The sequence below is a fragment of the Erithacus rubecula genome (assembly GCF_903797595.1).
Source record: "Erithacus rubecula genome assembly, chromosome: 5".
NCBI classification, from domain to species: Eukaryota; Metazoa; Chordata; class Aves; order Passeriformes; family Muscicapidae; genus Erithacus; species Erithacus rubecula.
The window spans coordinates 11,169,554-11,184,481 of NC_136687.1; the positions used below are offsets into that span (position 1 = coordinate 11,169,554).

General features: G+C 37.7%; 1 protein-coding gene across 2 annotated transcripts in view; it reads right to left on the reverse strand.

Moving 5' to 3' along the window:
* The window catches only part of STK32B (serine/threonine kinase 32B), a 151,626-nt gene that overhangs the window by 136,286 nt on the left and 412 nt on the right, over positions 1–14,928 (reverse strand). The gene's annotated exons all lie outside the window — the stretch shown is intronic.

Below are 14,928 nucleotides of genomic sequence, written 5' to 3' on the forward strand. Positions count from 1 at the left end.
TCATTTGGGATTGCCTCCCATTGAGTGATTTTAAACCAAACCATCACGTATTTTTTTATCAAATGAATGATACCAGTTGTAGCTAGCAGCAGAAGCATGCCTGAAGTGTCCCTGCCAGCTCCAGCTGCAGAGTGGCACATCCCAGGAACAGATCCCAGCCTGGCCCCTGGCTGTGGCATCCAGCTGCAGGCAGTGGGGCTGCACAGCAGTGGTTGTAGGTAGAATAGGGATTGTAAACAGGAAAAGCTGCTTCTCATCATGGAGAAAGGCAATATTTAATTAAATTAACAACACATCTAGTGAGTATATTTAAAGGTCAGATCTCCACTGCAGGAGAATTAAAGAAAATTTCAAGAATTCCATTACTTGCCTGACCACAAAGCAGCACCTCAGAGTCCAACACACACTAGATACCTCTCAAACTGTCCAGATTTCTATTGACTATTTAAATAAAAGACACAACTTTTAAGAGGACTGACCTTCTCCATTAATTCCATTTGTTATTCTATAGTTATCTGCCTTCTGCAGTTAAGTGGCTTTCACCATGACATTTCACAAATTACTTTCAGCACTCAAGTTGCATTTTATTCACAGGTCTTGCAAATGTTTTAAACTAAGTTATACTTCTTAGAAAAATATTAAAATCCATTTTAGAAATGGAACCTCAAATCCCAGCCTATGAGTTGTAAAGGCACTGACCTGAACTCATCTTGACAGTTCTGATTTTTAGTTATCTGATGCCAGGAATCTTTTTGATTCCAGCTACAGCTCATAATATTTCACAGTGTGAATCATCTGCTTGCATAAGAATCATTCTGCTTTCTCTGCCATTTTGGAGTAAAGGAGGTCTCACAAATGTTTGGTTTTTTTTTAACCTACATGCTCCAGACTAAACCAGTGTTGATCAAGCACGATCAATATTTCTGACTTCAGATGAAGTGATACCCTGAGCTATTAGTTATTATTAACACCTTTATATACATCACTTTTTGTGGTTGTTTCTCTTCAGAGTGATATACAAAGGTAGGGGAAAAAACCTAATTATAATAGCTACATTTAATTCATTAAAAAGTTCCATAATTTCAGTGCAATATTTCTTCATCTCAGTGTTTATAGATAAATATTTGATGATGGAATGCGTAGTTTTTCTATGGAGACTGAAAAAAATGTGCTGACTGCTGTACACAAAATGACCACCAAACTGCAGAAGTTTTTTTTACTTGGAGCTGATGATTTATTCTGTCATCATTATGCTTCTTACCTCTGGGAAATCCTTGTATACTTATTTAGAAGTTATTTATAAGTATGCTTATTTACACTCCACAAGGCAATTACACCAAAGCTGATAGGACCATTCATTGCAGAAAACAGTAAATATGAATAAAGAAAGCAGGTACTTCATTTTATCCATCCACTGCTAAAATTAGGAGTTGTCCTTGTTTCAGCTGGAATACAGTTGATTTTCTTTTTTATATCCATTATAGTGTTATTCATTATCATTATTATCATCATTATCATAATTTACTTCATTTCAATTATATTCTTAACTCACTGTGACTTCAGACCAGCTACAATTCCCAGGCTATGGCTGGGTGATGGCATTAACAGCAGAAGATCAGTAAACTCTAAGCTACAACTGAGATTTCCCTCATATCATCACACAACAGAAAAAATAAAAATATTTGTTTGGTGAGCAGGGTGCAGAGCTGATAGATATTAATGTAAAGAACATAAGTTCTAATTTTAACCACAGAAGTTATTAGGTGCAAAGCACAAACAAATAGTGAGCTGCAGAGGATAAAATTGCTCAATGTAGCAGAAGGCTTGTTAGTGCCTGAAACATTCAGTGGCACTAAATGTGCTTATAGCAGTTCTGTATAATCACAGAAACAGAACCTCAAATAAGTTTAATTATAGATGCTAGATGAAAATAATGAATATTGGTGACTCAGTTCTGGAGTTCCCCACTGCATACACAGGGTTTGTTTTGATGAGAGTAAAGTATATTTTAAAAAAAATCTGTGTATATATAGAGAAAAAGAGGGAAAGAGAGAGAGCTAGTCCCTAAAAATATATGTATATTTTTATTATATTTTTTTAACTGGAACAAAATGGTAAATCAGTGTATCAGAGCTTCTTCTGGCTGTCTATGAAAATAAAATGAAACAATCTTGGCTTCTTTACAGTACAGAATGGAAAGCTTCCAAAATAGCAAAAAATATATTGTGGCTTATTTTTTTTTTATTTACAGGTGGTGAAAAGGACTTGAAATCGACTTCATACCACTAAAGACTAGAAGAAATGTTGTATACAACAACAGCCAGCAATCTTTCTTGGGTGATCTTCTTTCCCAAACTGGAATGTAGTGCTTCAGGAACATCTTTACAATATCCTGTCATTCAAAAATTCAGGATGTCATTGATTCACATCTGTCTGGATCACAAGATGTACATGAGCTACCTGGCAGAGGAAGGTTAGAGGGCTGAGAGCAGCCTGTAGTTACTGTCAAGTATTTGTAAGCCCAGGGAAGCATTTAAAACTCTCTGCATCTCCCAGGTGAGAAACCTGAATGCCACAATTTTTTCTCTGTAATGGACAGCTACAACAGTGAAAGGGCTGCCTTCTGTTGAGGATTTTAAAATCCATGACTGCTCCATCCTCCACTGCTGAGACAGACTGATGGCTCCTGGCTTAGGAGCATCCATGACCTGAAGTCAAGGCAGCACTCAGCCTAAGTGCTTGAAACCACTGAAAACATGGTATCTGCACTGCCACATATTACTTAATCCTGTCTAAGCAGCAGACACAACCTCTCACTCTCAGGAAAGCCTTGTGAAAGCCATTCAGAGAGCAGATGCTATCCTAGCCACAGCTGGAATTTGCCTAGCCACCAGACAAGCTCCACTTGGATGTCCTGCCTCCCACAGCCACAGCCAACACCTGTGAACCTCTTCACAGTCCTTTTCCCAGATTATAATTCTTCGGAAACAAAGGTAAAAAAAGGACAAGATAGACTGGGTGATTGCAATTTTTTTTTTTTTTTTTTTTTTTTTTTTGCTATTTTAAAGCTGCTCAGGCAGCTTTAGTCTAGCTGCTCTCTTCTCCTGCTCATCAACAGAGAGCTCACTAAATCCAAAAGAAAAATTATTTCCCTGCTGAATGTTTGGATCAACAGCAAGTGTTAACTACTCTATGACTTCTTTCCAGCAAAATCACACAGCACTTAGTGCTGGCAATTCTGTTCAATAAAGATCAATAAATCCTTCCAGAAAATCTTCCAATACTGAGATTTTTATGGAGAATTTCACACTAAAAATGTATTTCTCTTTCTAAAGTATTTTTCATCTCTTATTATTGTTTGCATCATAAAGAACTCTAGTTAAATAACTCAGCAAGAGATCTCAAAGACATGTCACTGGACAGGAAAAGATGTGGCAATAAGGGCATAATTGGCATGCAGTTACTGAAAAATCACATGCCAAGGCTGGGCAGAGAAGAATCTCATGAATTTGCATGAAACTTCTGGCTAATCTGTTCCTCATGTTATGTCCAAACCAATCTGAAGAAAACCAAGTTGGTTTAACAGCAATTCCCCACACATGAGATTGTATTTCTGTAGTTTTCACATGCAAAAAAGTCCAATATGATCTGGGCTTAAGTGAACGGCTTTTCCAACTTCCCAAAATGATCTTTTGATGATCTCTTGTTTGACTTCAAGCTCTGTGTAGCAGTTCACAGTGCTTAAGATGTGGTATTGTCCCAAGAGCATTTCCAGGCTGTACAGCTTGGACAAAGATTTATCTAAACCTTACACCAAAAGGCACAAAGTCAATCTTCATAACAAAATGTGAAAGCAGTCCAGGGGGAAGTGGAAGATAGTTTCACAAAAGTGTGAAGGACGCTCAGGAGGCTGACAGTGCTTTTGTGATTATATTGCATCTTAGTTTTAACAAGGTAGCTAAGAACAGTTCTCATTGCTCAGCAAGGGAGGTAGAACAAGCTCCAAATGAAATAATAATTACTGGAAGGATTAACTCAGTTTGCATTTTTATATCTTAAATAAGGGGCAGAAGGTGTTCACTTATCACTGCAAAAATAGGAAAAAGAAGGAAAGTGGTTTTTGTCCACTGCAGCAGATTGCCTTGTAGTATATTTATCTTACTAAATACAACAGTTCTTCTTACACAGAACAGGGTTAACAATAGAAGGATGAAGTCAGTGCTCTATTTTATTCAGTATCACACCAAGCAAAATATGACAGGGCAGAAAAGTGTAGCTACATCAGGTGTAGAATTTATCTAAATGTTTCTCAATTTCAAAGAGCTAGAATTGATATTAATTTCTTAAAGAAAAAAAAGAAAAAGAGAAAGTGGGACTGAACACAAAATCAGTAAAATATTACCAGATATAAGTTAGAAGAACTGGTTTAAAACATATTTTGAGACAGATATACAAACCATAGGGAAGATTTTATGAATATAACTAAACAAGCATTTTTCAAAATAGACCAAAATAGAAAAAGTTTAATGAAATATAAAACAGAAAATTTCATATAATGATGCAATATTATAAAGAAAATATTTATGGGAATATAAAATTTGGGAAATTAATTTCAGATTAATACACCATGTTCAGTTATCATTAGAACCTCAAAAACTTGTATAAATAAGCTGCCACCAACCCTAGAAATGCTTTCTAAGAAGCATCCTTCAATTTAAAAGGAAAATACCTTTGTCTTATTTGTGGGATGAATGAAACTTAGATGTCTACATTGTCCTTAATACCCATATCAGAAAATACAATACAACATTTCTAAGAACAGAAACATTACAGTGTTTGATACTTTTGTGTCAAGACCTGTGACAGCAATTAATAGAAAAAAGGTGCAGGAGAAAAACTGATTATAAAGAATCTTCCATTAGTTGCAGCAGAAATAAATCACATGCAAATTTGGAAGAAGAACCTTGATGAACTGATTACCAGTAAATTAAACTGAAATAAAAAAATAATACAATTATTTTATGTTGGAAAAGATCTTTAAGATCTTTGAGCCCAACCATAAACCTAACACTGCCAACTAACACTAAACCATGTTCATAAGAGCCCAATCTGCAGTAAGCTTTCCTTGCCAGACTAGAAAATACAGAGAGCTGGTAGTCCTTAGAAGAAGGTGGTAACTAAAAAGAATTTTACAAACACCTTTTTGCAGAGTTTGAATTTCCAGTGATTAAAACCAGAGCTCACAAATCCTAGCCTTTCCATTCAGACTGTTCCATTTACTTATTAAAATACATGTTGATGAGTGTCAAAGTGAAAATTAAGGATTTAAAGATGAGGGCAAACTGAGCATGAGAGAGACAGCTGCATGTAAATAAATCTTCTAATTTTTGGAGGGGAAAATAACTTATTTGGGAACAAAAGGAAGGAAGTCCTTATTTCTGTGATACAAAAATACAACCCTACTCATACCCTTGTTGATGGATATTTGAGGTGAATGCTGACTGCCTAAGGGAATAGACCAACATATAATATTGAGGTTTTCTTGAGGACAAGCTGAATACACGTCACATGTGGTGCTTTCATTCTATTTGTCAGATTTTTGTAAGTGAGGAATCTGAAAGGGAAAGCCTGGTAGTACTCACCAGTGAACAGATACCTTTTTTATTTCCCTTTTCCTCCAGAAATGTGTGTTTTTTAAGGGTACATTTCCATAGTGTAGTATATAAATAGTATATACTGGCCTAACTATAAAAGTGTACTGTGTAAGTGTAAAATTTAAAGAGTATAAGACTTTAAAATTAAACAAAAGGATGTTCCATCAAATACTGTATTAAGAGAACCAGTTCTAGGTCCTGATGAACATATTTATGCTCAACACCCTCTTGTACTGAGAAGGCAAAGGCATCTTGAGCCCACCACTACTCATCTGCAGATAAAATGTGACTTGAAAATACATTTCTGATAAAGAATACAGTCTTCTGGGATTGAGTGCAGTCAAATAAAAACTAGTGTCATTCTTCAAAACATTTAATCTACTAAAGACTGAACCCTAGTAGATAAACCAACTTTATTCTTCTTTAACCATAGAGGAAAAAAACCCAAGATATTTGCCTGTTTGTTTTTTTTTTTTGAAGACCCTGTATTTGCTATTCGTGCCTGACTTTGATTGAGTCCAAGGAAGCTCAGAGTATGATTTAGTTAAGAAAACAACTTTTATTGATCTGTTCAGTTTTTCACGTTTGCATAATAATAATATTTTACTTTTTCGCGTTGCAGGGAAGATTACACATACACAGTGTTCAAAAGCACAACAACAAATTAGGCAACAGTTCAACACAGGCCTACATTAGGCAGTAAATAATGTCATTCAAGATAATCAATTTAACTGGTTCATGAAACTAAGTAGAACTGTGCTCAAGAGAGATCACAACCCCTGATGTGCACACTGCTTGCTGCTGCTGCTCCTCCCCTCCAAAATGTCCAGGCTTTTCCTGATGAGTTTGGTGGGTGTCCTGCACCTTTTGTTGTTTCCCCTCACATGTTTTATCCTGATAAGATGCTGTGGAGCTCCTCTACCAGACTGAACTAGAAGTTTTTCCTTTTAATGAAATATTGTCTAAGAATTTTTACTTTTCATTGATTGATCTCAGCAGCAACCTTTTTTCTTCTACAGCTTTCCCATCCTCTCAGGATAACCTCACTCTGGCTCAGTCAAAATGTTGTGGAATATCCAGAATAACTTGACATTCTTGCCTCTGTTCCACCCTTCAGTGCTTAGTCATAGGTGTCACTGCCCACTAGGTTTTTCTTCAGGAAGGTTTCACCTTCTGCTTTCTCAAGCTTGCTTTTAAATGAGAAACCTAGAAAAGTGTGAGTCTTGTGCTTGGCCAACAAAACCCTGCCTTCTTTGGTTTTATACCCACATTGAGAAAATACTGTACAAAATTATGGTGGGATAGTTCTCTGAGGACCTATGAAGATCATAATAATTCCGTACCATGTTTTTTTTTCCAAAGATTTCCTTGGCCATTCTCTAATTCAGTAAGGTACAACATTTGATTCCAGGCTGAACTTCATTCTTTGGACAGTATGGTACCCAAGGATCACAAAAAACTGCATGCCCCCAGTAGCTCCTGCTGGTTTTGTAACCCACATTCACACATCCACATCAGGGAATTCTTTCATTTCATGCCCAGTGCTCTCCATGGCTCAGTGTCTGTCATGCTGCAGCCAGGTGGGATGAGGTGGATCTGCTCCCCTTGTTCTATGGGAAGCTGTCAGATCTTCTGACCTCTACTGGAAGTGAAGCCAATATTGAGCACTAGAGTCAGTTTAATATCTCTGTACATTTGAAAACCATTTGCCCTGGGATAAAACCACACATATACTTCTCAGATTGCCACCCCTGCCACCAATCAGCTTTTCAGTCCTTCAGAACCCAGCTCTCTGAAAGCTTGCTCTTTGGCACAGCAAACAACAGCAGCTCAGCTGAAGGAGCAAAACCTTCTCACTGCAAGCAGCAGCTGTGGGCAGGGATGGGAGACAATGTCTGAATCTGTGAAGAAGGGATAGTAAAAGCAATGGTGTTGAGATTGAGACAATAATCTGGCTTTCTGAGTTTATTTCACAATCAGAATTTTCCTTGATCTTGAATAGGAGTCCCTAAGCTTACCTTACTCCATGCTTGGTTAACTGTGAATTATTCATACTTACTGATCCACAAAAAGCCTGTCTGATATCCAGGCACACTACATAACACAGGCTGCAACATGGTAAAATGTTACCTCTCCTGAGCACTTCCTCATAACAAGCCAACAAGAAATTCCTTAATATCCTTAGAGTTATGTGTCATGCCAATAACTTCTGAAAACTTTGGAAGCCTAGAAAAGTAGCAGGAATAACTTCCATGATGCCTTTATTTAAGATGGAGGTCATGACAAGGATGTTTCCATTGAAGCAGAAAACTAAATTTGAGAATTGTAGTAAATATTATTAGGAAGGATCTTGAAAATTTATCTGGACCATCTCTAAGATACTACAGGCAGACATTTTGCTGAATCTGGATGATGTAAAGTTAAGTACAATCGACAAATACTTCAGATGTCCCTGGAAAGGATCTTTGTTTTAATCCTGACAGTGTGAGGTAAATCTGATATTGCACAACATTTTTAGAATACTCAAATGGTGGAACAGAGATGCAGCACATTTGAGATAGCAAGGAGCTAAGATGAAAGTGCCAGATTAATCTTCTTTAGAGTTCCCTGTAAATAAGGGAAAACTGATACAGTATTAAACTTCACCTACAATTGTCATTTAGAGTCTGAAGAGGTCCATATTATTTGTGTGCATTGTAGCAAAGCCCAGATGAGGAAGATGAGGGCTGATGGCAATGGCAATGACACAATATTCCTTCTAAACCTCCTTTGACACAGACCATGTGTGAACAACAGTCTGGCATTTGGTACCTCTGTGAAATTATCATATTGTTCTTCTGTGCTCTCCTTTCTGTCTATATTCTCCCACTGTCTCATATCATGCTGCAAGTGTAAGATCAACACTGATCTATTTTGTTCTGTGATTGTACAGACAGTGGTATTAGGGTTTCTGAAATATGTTACACTACACATTATGATGGCCTCCTCTCTAAAGTTCAATAAATAGAAAATAAAATTGCATCAAATTCAACATGGTCATAAAACAAAGCATAAAAATCTAATCTGGATCTAATTTAACTAAAACATTGATATTCAGCATAAAATAATGCCTTTGACAGCTGCAGTTTTCAACAGAACTGCCTTTGAGCAGTTTTTAAATCACATTTTGATATTCTTATCCAATTCAGTTCTAAAGGGAACCGTAATGTTTATCTTTGCAAGGAAAAAATTAAAATGCAATGTAACACACCACAGAACTTCCATGAACAAACTAAAAATCCAGCAGGAATATTGATCCCACATGACGTTCACTACCCTCTCTCTAACAAAACGTATTTAGGTTCCAACCCTTTATTTAACTGTTCTTTAGGGCTGTATTTTCTGAAACAAGTGGTTTGAACAGAGGGTGTCATTATCCTCGTGATCTGAGCTGTGTGCAGCAGCTCTGTGGCTGCCCCAGCCATTGTCCATTGGAGCTGTGTGGCAGCAGGATGATGAGCACCATCATATCACTGACAATCACTGGACACTGCATGCTCTGTTCTCAATCTGACTCATTCTCACATTTAACCATTGCTTTCAATTGGTTCCAAGCAAAACTCTTATTTGTCATTTTTCCTTATGTCACCTTATAGTTCTTCAATTTTCACTGCACTTATGTATAAACTCAGCCATTATGCTCAGAATTTAGCTACCTGAATCCATACTAATTGCAGGCATTTTTCTTAGGCTCTTTATCTGGGTTTTAGGCTTTTAGTACAAGTCTTTTCAGCAGCTGGCCATTTAATAATGATGTTTTCTGACACTCACCAAAAATTTTAAATCCTTCATTTAAGCTGAAGGCTTTTCTAAAGAGGCAAGGTAGAAATCAATTTTAAATTGCAACTTCAAATTGGAAGTTTAACTCCAGAGATGGATGCTATATTCCCTAGTACATCAGATTTCCACTGAGCTCTGTAGTTATGGCACTGCAGCAGAACAAAGCCTTATGGCTCAGGGAAGGCAGTGGGACTCCAGGACTTCCTTGGAGCAGATTCATAAGCAGTGCAGTGAATCAGGCTCTGGCCATGGAGAATAAGCCAAGGTGTGCTGCTGTGCCTCATTCCCCACATACAAGGCCACACAACTGAGGCACAGCCTCTCCCAATGACCTTCACAGAGGGGTGTTCAGGCTCTGCAGCTTCAGGACACTCAGTGGAAGGTTCTCTGGAAATACATATTTACTGTAAAGACAAAGTCATGTATGACTAACAAAACCAAGCTCCTTAAAAGTCACTATACTTATTTCTAAAAGTAAGTGTAGCAAAGCTGATTTTCTAAGCCCCAAGTAATCACATACAACTGCCATATCACTTGGCAGAACCAATTTCTAACTTCTAACACTTTGTTTCTTATCCTTTCCTCTGTACCTTCCACCACAATGCAGGAAAATACATTATTCCTGTTTGATAGTAGTAATATCTCTCCTGAGTCAGCTCTTTTCTAAATTACTCTTTTTGACTATTTCATTTTCACACTTTGAATATGATTGAAATTTTAACTGAACACAGCCAAGCAAGTCCAGCAGATGACACTCTTTGCAGTCACTAGGTTATTGCTAATATATTTTTTCCTTGTGATATTTACTGAGAATTTGCAAGGAGCATTTACCAAGGGTGAATATTAGCCTTACGCTTCTGTTGCCATTCTTGTGATCATATTGCTCTTTCTGAAGAGTTGAACATGAGGGAAAAATTACTTATTTGCTCTCCTGATAGTAGCACTGGATATACACATTCAGGAGAGGGTAGTTGTAATGAGAATAGGAAATATCCAAGGTGAAGAGAGTCAGGTTCCTTTGCTTCAGCAGTATTAACCAAAAAAATCCCTGTTTTCCTTTTACCTGAATTGACTACACAATTTGTGTAGCACCTTGCTTAAAACTCTTTTAAAATGTCTGAAAAAATGTTCTGATTCCACACCATTTAAGGGTCTAGCTTTGGTAAGAGGTAGTGGTGCTGTACAACACCAGACCAAGATCTCTATCCAACCTGTACAGCAATAAAAATCAAGAAAAAATCTAGGCAAACAAAGGGCTCTGTTCCCTGGATTATTCCTAGCTATTGTTGAGTCTTAATCTAGGCTAAGAAGAAAAAATTAGATAAATACAGCATGGTTTTACTGGAAGTTTTCTGCGTATGAGTAACCAGACATTTCTCCTTTATGACAAACTTTTTTTGGAGGTGATAGAGTTAGCTTAAATTTAATTTTTCTCAGCCTCAGTGGAATGAGATGTAAGAAAGTATAAGCAAAGCTAAATAAGGTGAGGATAAACTGACAAAAGGCAAGGTGGGCATCTGTGCTGGTTTTGGCTGGAATAGAGTTGAATTTCTTCAGAACAGGTAGTGTGAGGCTGTGTTTGGGATTTGTGCTGGGATGTTTTAGCTATTGCTGGGCAGCATCTCCACAGAGCCAAGGCCCTTTCTGTCCATCACCCCAGCAGTGGGGAGGCCAGGAGTGCACAAGGGGCTGGGAGGGGACACAGCCAGGACAGCTGACCCAGGGACATCCCACACCTTATCCCACACCTTATCCCACCCACACCATATCACACACCACATCCCACACCATATGGCTTCGTGCTCCGTATATAAAGCTGGGTGAAGAGGAAGGAAGGGGAAACACTCAGTGTGATGGCATTTGTCTTCCCAAGTCACCATCACATATGATGGGCCCTGCTCTCCTAGCTATGGCTGAACACTGCCTGCTCCTGGGAAGCAGTGAATAAATTCCTTGTTTTGCACTGTTTGTGTGCACAGCTTTTGCTTTTTCTGTTAAATTGTCTTTATCTCAAACCCTGAGCTTTGTCACTTTTATTCGTCCAATTCTGTCCCTCATCCCACCTGGGAGGGTGACCCAGAGGCTGTGTGGGGCTGAGTGAGTTGGTCCTTGGGGTTAAACCATGGCAGTAACACAGTACAAAGTATTATTTAGAAATTGGAAATATGAGGCTGGCAGGGGTTAACAGCAAAGAAGATTAAGTCTGGATATGATCCAGCTGAATACTTACAGAAAGTGTTCAGTGGTCTTGATAACTAACATTCAGCTGATCAGAGTGGTCATAATTTATAACATTGTATGAAGAAGAATCAGAGTGTTGCAAGGAAAGAAGTGAGTGATCATCTCTGAGACTATGAATAATAGAAGTGGACCAAAATTCAGTCCTGCTAAAGGCCATGTGCTTAGGAACAGCAACAATTTCTAACGTGGGTTGGAATTCATCAGTGGAAATTACAGAGCAGGGCACTGACCACAGGGTGACAGAGCTATCCACATGGTATGCCCATGAAAAGGGCATATGTAATTATAGGATGCACTAGAACTCATTTCCAGTAAAGAATGGGATGTCTTTTTTCCAACACAAGGTCCTGGTGAAACTCACCTACAATTCTGTGTATAATTCAGGTTATCTGTGTGAAACCAAGACAGGTTCAAATGCACACAGATGCAGGGCACAGGAAATAAGAAAGCAGTAGAAATAAAAGAGAAATAGAAAAGGTTTCCCTACAAATCAAAGAGTGAGAGGGGACATCTTTGCTGTCTAGCAAAGCCCAAGAATAATCCTGGAGAGGGACAGTACTTTAAACTAACAACTTGAATTAACCTGAACTAATAACTTGAATTAAACAGAAACCTTATAAGTAGGTTAAGAAAGCTAGTCAGGAAAACAGATATTTTTAACCATTCGAAGAATGAAGTTCTGGAAGATCCTTCTATTAAAAATGGAACACAGAACTAATATAGCTGGTAAAAATGGTATGCATTACTGTCTTTAAAAAAAGATTAGTGTATGATAATGATGTATTGTGCTGGTTGTAATAACTGGGGACTAACAACATGCAGTTCAGGCTTCTGGTTCTCTAGAATATTTTTTCTATTATCCTGAGCATGGAGGGGAGTCTACATACAGCTTACAGTTTTTAGATCTACTCAATGGATCAGCATCTCTTCTCATCAGAAAGCAAGAGTTGTAACTGTGGAACAGACACCCCACAGGCTTGTCAGGGAGCACCTGGGTGCTCCTCACACACTATTTCCATGTATTTATTTATTAACTAATACACTGAGTAAGGAAAATTTTCTACGATTTCCAGAGTGATAATAAACGGTTTTGAACCTTTACTTCCAAAACTCATTTTTTTTATTCTACATCTGTCATAAACATGCTTAGATATAAAATGGCAATACTTTTTTCTGCTCATTTTTATCATTTTAAGAGACAGCTGTGACATTATACACAACACATTAAATAGATTAGTTTCCAATATTCCTACATCTTCATGCACAGCTTACCTATTTCAGTTCTCTATTAATTGTCACTCTTGAGAAATTTTACCATCTCAAGAAACAAATCCACTTTCTCTTGTTATACTTTCCCATTATCTTTTTTTAAAATGATATGGAGTCCAATATGGGAAATGGTGACTTTTATGGCTACTAGTGGGAATATGGAAAAACAGCTCCATTTTTTATTAAAATCTGTAAGATACTTTTTTAAAGAGGAAATATTTCCCCATACTGTTTAGGTATTTGGGAAAATGCCATCCTGAATAATATTTTGTACGTACTTTTGGAAATCGATTATTGTTTCAAAAGCAATGGACTCTTCTGAACTAGATGGTTGCCAAACAAAATATCTTAAGAGGAATAAAAGATTATGTTAGGAATATTCATAATGAGGAAAACCACCTAAGAACATAACAAAACCATACAAAGAATAAATAATGACCTAATTGAAGTCCACAAATACTTCATGTGCTCATTTTTTATTAGCTGTTAATAATGGCCACATTGCAGAAATGTTTTCTGGATAGAAAGAGAACTAAGTGCCATGAAGGCATTTCTGCAATGATTTACTATTGAACTTTGTTCATTTTGTTCAGAAACTGACCACAGTTTTGTACCACAGGGGAAAAAAAAAAAGGTGGTAATAATTAATGGAAACTGCTAACACAAGAGAGCCCAATTAGAAGTCTTCAAAGGCAGGAGCATGGGTATCTTTTTACCTTAGGGTGTCTAGACAAGATTAACAGCATGCTTCCACTCTGGAGCACTTCTCAGTGAGCTGCCTCAAGGTTTACAACACCAATTGTGCATGGCTGAGACTTTTCCTGGGGGAAGTTGAGGGGGGCTCTTTCTCACTTGTATGTTTGCACAGCATGACCTATGGTGAAGGTCTGAAATGTTTTATCAGTACAAGAAAATGGCAGCTATGGCTCCAGAGCACACAAACAATAAACAATCTGTCCCATTTCCTACACAAACAATGGAATGTTGTAAACCACACCTCATCACAATCTGCCAAGAAATAGGAAATAGTAATCTCATCTTAAATGCAAGTATGGATATAGTCATTCCTTCAAGCACTTTACATGCATTTGGAAGTTTCCCCCTACTAGCAAAACAATGCAAATATCTCCATATGCCATGAACATATAGGGCAGAACATACATGTATTTGACATGTTATTAAACCCAAGAAGACAAAACACTGCGAGTCTCTTAAAGCACAATCACTTCCTAATAAAATAGATTTTATTATTATATATTCCCCAGGAACTTCTGGGGAAGTTCCTCAAAATTAAGCACCCATTGTCCAGATCGGCAGCAACATCTACCCCATAAGGAACATTAACAAGATTTCTACATTTGTGTATTGTTACATTCTTAATATACAAATATCTGCTTTCTTGTGTTCTCTCTGCTTCAATACCCAAAATTATTTTAACTGAAATGCATTCACATAATTTCAATTAAATACAATCTACATTGGAAAATTACATTTAAAAGCATAAAGAGCAAAGAAACACCACATTTTAGGCAAACTTTTCCATTGCCTTCCACAAACTTTACAAGACAGACTTTCTTATGACATATTATCTAGGCAGGGAGTAGAAACTTGGAGTAATAGAACATGCCAAAAAAAAAGTTTCAGAAAGCAAAGGTGATGGAAGAAGTATTGAGTAAGAGAGACATCACCATTTAAAACCGGCAGATGGTCAAAGAGACGACTAAAAACAAAACTAAAAACGTGGGCATCCATCTCAAAAACGATGCCCATTCACAAAGCCAGGTTTGAAGTTACCTGCCATGTGCTTAAACCCCAGCTGACGATTGCTAGACTTGAGCCTGTGCCTGAAAGCAGCCGCCCGCTCTGTGGGTGAGGATGGCCGGACACAGGCGGGCTCTGTCAGCCGGACCCTGGGTGAGGATGGCCGGACACAGGCGGGCTCTGT